We start from the raw sequence: 4,767 nt of genomic DNA on the forward strand, positions 1-4,767 counted from the left end.
ACATGGCCGCCCTAAAGCGTCCAAGGACTGCGGATACGCGACCTAGGCGAGGTGCTCCTCGAGCAACTCATCCGAGGTCAAAGACATCCGCTTGCGGCGACGGCTGCTAGCAAAGAGCAACCTAACGCTGGCCACCCCTCTGGACGAAGCCAGAGCACATGAAATGTCCCCCCATGCGGCGGAGACACTGCAGAAGCCTGTCCCACCAAAGGCGAGCGCGAAGGCAACCCCGGTGCACCAGGAGGAGGTTCAGACCGAATCCGACGGTGAAGATGAGGAAGGGGTCTGCCGAACCGAGAAACGCGACAAAGGGGACAGAGAGGAATGCGGGAGCTGCGGTGGTCAACACCAGCGGCAACGCTGCAAGTTTAAGGACGCGACCTGCCGGCGGTGTGGGAAGAAAGGGCACCTAGCTCAAGTTTGTCGAGCGGCCCAACCTTCCCGCCGAAAATTCAAATCGGCCAATAAGACCGGGAAACCGGCAAGGCGACCCGCGATTGGCTCAAACAAAAAAGGCGCGGATTCCAACCAAACAACTGTGGTCATAGGCCGCGCCTCGACCCGAGTGGAGAAGAAGATCTTCACCAAGCCAAAAATAGAGGGAGTACGGTGCCGGCTTGAAGTAGACACGGGATCAGCGATCACCATCATGTCCTGGGACACTTTGGCGAAGTCACTGCCGTCTGTCGCGAACCACCACCTGCAAGCACAACGGCTACGAGTCTACGACTACCAGGGGAATCGCATCCCTGTTCGAGGGACCACCTCCGTCCGAGTCGAGTACGGTCCACACAAGAAGACCCTGCCCATCACGATCGTCGAAGGAACTCTGCCCAGTCTGTTGGGACTAGACTGGTTTCGTGCCCTGGGCATGGGAGTGACTGGCATCTACAGGAGTGACTGTAACCTGAAAGACATTCTCTTTAACGAGTTCGAAGATGTCTTCAAGGACTGCCTGGGCAAGTACAAGGGGACCCCTATTTCCTTCAACTTAGACCCCCAGGTAGCCCCCATTAGGCTTAAGGCGAGGAGAGTCCCTTTTGCCCTAAAACCAAAAATCGATAAGGAGCTGGACAAGCTCATAAATCAGGGGATTTTGGTGCCAGTCGATCACGCAAGGTGGGAGACGCCAATCGTCACCTCAATAAAGCCGGACGGGTCAATTAGAATTTGCGCTGACTACAAGGCGACGCTTAACAAAGCCTTACAGAAAAGCGCTTACCCGGTTCCCGTGGTGCAACACTTATTGCACTCTTTGGGGCAAGGGCAAGTCTTTGCAAAGTTAGACTTGGCCCAAGCCTACCAACAACTGCCCGTAGACGCCCGCACAGCCGAAGCCCAAACGATTGTGACGCACAGGGGGGCTTTCAAGTGCACCCGATTGCAATTTGGGGTCAGTGTGGCACCGGGGCTGTTCCAAAACCTGATGGAACGACTACTGCAGGGGCTCCCAGGGGTAGTTCCTACTGATGATGTCCAGATTTCAGGGAAAAACATGGAGGAATTGGGGGAGCGGTTAAGAAAGGTCTTGAGCATTTTCCGGACAGCCGGATTAAAAGTCAAGACAAACAAATGCCAGATAGGGGTCGAATCCGTCGATTTCTTGGGCTACCGGATAGACAAGAAAGGAATTCACCCTACTGAGAGCAAGGTTAAGGCAATTAGGAAGGCTCCAGCGCCCAAAAACAAAGCAGAGCTGCAGGCATTCCTGGGATTGGTTAATTTTTACGCGGTCTTTTTAAAGAACAAAGCAACTGCTATGGAACCGCTGCATAGGCTCTTAGGAAAAAATACTGTTTGGTCTTGGGGAAAGTCAGAAAATAGGGCTTTTGAAGCAGTAAAGAACCTGCTCTCAAGTGATAGCCTGCTCATCCAATATCACGACTCATTACCCCTAGTACTGGTTTGCGATGCCTCCCCTTATGGGGTGGGGGCTGTACTCAGCCATAGACTTCCAAACGGCACAGAAGCCCCTATAGCTTTTTACTCTAGAACGATGTCCTCCCCAGAGAGAAACTACAGCCAGCTAGATAAAGAAGCACTAGCCATTGTGTCAGGGGTTAAAAAATTCCACGAATATGTCTTTGGGCGGAATTTTGAAATCGTGACTGACCACAGACCGCTACTAGGGATACTGGCTGGCGACCGCCCAACGCCTGTGGCACTTTCGCCACGACTGACCCGATGGACTATATTCCTAGCCGCTTATTCGTACAAGCTGCAGCATCGTCCAGGAAAAGAAGTGGGGCATGCAGACGCGTTAAGCCGATGCCCACTACCAGGGGCAACCGACGACCCCACTCCGGGGGCGCCCATTCTACTTATTGACTCTTTGGACTCTGGCCCAGTCACATCTAAAGAAGTGGCTCGGGCATCATACCGGGACATTGTGTTAAGGACTGTACTCGGTTGGGTACAGAGAGGGTGGCCGCTACCGGGCGAACGGTTCAAAGAATTTGTTAAAAAACGAGATGAGCTCTCGGCTCAAGGGGGGTGCCTGTTATGGGGTGATCGTGTAATAATTCCTGATAAATTAAGGGGAAAGGTATTGGACCTCCTCCACGAGGGTCACCCAGGGATCGTAAGGATGAAGGGGTTAGCTAGAAGCTATGTGTGGTGGCCACTCATGGACGCAGAAATCGCTGAGAGGGTAGGGAAATGCCAGGCTTGCCAAGAGTCCAGACCTCTACCCCCAACGGCCCCAGTCAGGGAATGGGAAAAGCCCCAAGGGCCCTGGTCAAGAATCCACATTGATTTTGCTGGCCCCTTCCACGGCCAAACGTTCCTAGTGGTTGTTGATGCATTCTCAAAATGGTTAGAGATCATACTAATGAAATCCACTACTGCCGAAGCAGTAATCGCAGCCCTGCGCCACTTATTTGCAACTCACGGGTTGCCGGACACTCTGGTGTCCGACAATGGGCCTCAATTCACAGCAGCCCAGTTTGAAGAATACCTGGCAGAGGAGGGCATCCGACATGCCCTCTCTGCGCCTTTCCACCCTGCGTCGAATGGCCTTGCAGAGCGTTCCGTCCGGAGCGCCAAGGAGGCATTGTCCAGGCTCAAGCCAGGTGACTGGCAAACAAAGATAGACTTTTTCCTAGCCGTTCAGCACAGAACCCCAAGCACGGCCACCGGGAAAAGCCCAGCCGAATTACTGATGGGACGGAAACTCCGATGCCCACTTGACCGTTTGAATCCCCATTACACACCAGAGGGTTACAAGGGGGACATAGAAAAGACAAGGGAAATGAGCATAGGCGACCGGGTGTGGGCCCGAAACTATGGGGACGGCCCTAGTTGGTTCGCAGGACAAATAATAAAGATAACCGGCCCAAAATCGTACGTGGTAGAGCTACCAGACAACCGAGTGTGGAGGCGCCACATAGATCAGATAAGGAAACGAATAACTGATCAAACCGAACCAAATGAAACAGGTCATGACCAATACCAATTTGAATTCACAGCTGACAATGACCCGGGGGAGGCGCAAGACTTAGCTGAGGTCCCAGAGTTCCAGCGACGCCATCAGGTTCCCGAGGGAAACAGCAGGGACAGTTTCAAAAATAATCCACGGCCGGATGGCCAAGAAAAAGAGTCGGCCAATAATCCGGAGCCCGTTGGCTCAGAGAAAGAGCTGGGAGGAGAAAACAGCCCCTCCGACCAGCTCAAAACACCACCCAGAACTGAACCGCGCAGGTCAGAAAGAACTAGGAGACGCCCAGGTTATTTGCGTGACTACGTCGAAAAATAACATGTGAATAAATATGTAAATAGAGGCCAAGTGTTTTCTGGGAGGGGAGGAGTGTTATGTATTCATGTTTGTACCTTTAAATATTTGAGCGGGAAATCAGCACGTTGCTGATTGGACGAAGCCTCCAGCAGAACTGTATAAAAGGAGAGGTTTTTCCCCCAGCCTGTTGCTGGGTTCACCCTATATTAAAGAGCTGTTGTCACTACCCTGGTCTCCAGCCTCGTTACTTCCAGAACTTAACAGATTCCATATCCCCCATCTCTAAGGAGAACAAACCCTGAATTCTAAGAAGTGTCCTCTAATGCAATCTAAAATTTACACACTAAAATTCTGGCAGTCATAGTCCTAGCACTGTGTCTTCACTCTTTATTAGCCCCTCCAGAAATAAAAGGAACATTAACTGTGGTGGGATACAAACAAAAAAAAAATGCATCCCACTCTATTGTTTCCCCAAAGGATCAAGACGAAAATGAACTATGATGATGCATGTAGAATGGAAGAATATATCACTGCTCTTAACTGCTGCAAATTATGGCATTGCGGATTTCTGTGGCTCTCTAGATATGTCAACCACACACTCTGGGATAGTCCTGAGCAGGTAGATGGGCTGATGAAAAGAAGTGTTATTCAACATCACTGAGAGTACCAGGTTGGGAGGAGCTTTTTGGTTAGCATGTCCTCGATCCTCTTTAGGACTTTGACTAATGAATAAAAATAAATTCAATTTAATGTTGGACTCTGGTACAGCTTTGCAAAACGTTGCTTCCTTTAGAAGAGAGGTCTTCAAACTTGGCAGCTTTAAGACTTGTGGACTTCAACTCCCAGAATTCTGGGCGTTGAAGTCCACAAGTCTTAAAGCTGCCAAGTTTGAAGTCCTCTGCTTTAGAACCAGCTTCACCGGCTGATCCAGGTTGGACTTCAAAGGCTTTGCCTGTAACAGCAAGGGATTCTGGGACTTGAAGTTCACGCCGCAACAAGCCCGGACGACGCAACTAAGGTGACGCAACTTGGAT

The sequence above is a fragment of the Ahaetulla prasina genome, chromosome 12 (assembly GCF_028640845.1).
Source record: "Ahaetulla prasina isolate Xishuangbanna chromosome 12, ASM2864084v1, whole genome shotgun sequence".
Classification (NCBI taxonomy): Eukaryota; Metazoa; Chordata; class Lepidosauria; order Squamata; family Colubridae; genus Ahaetulla; species Ahaetulla prasina.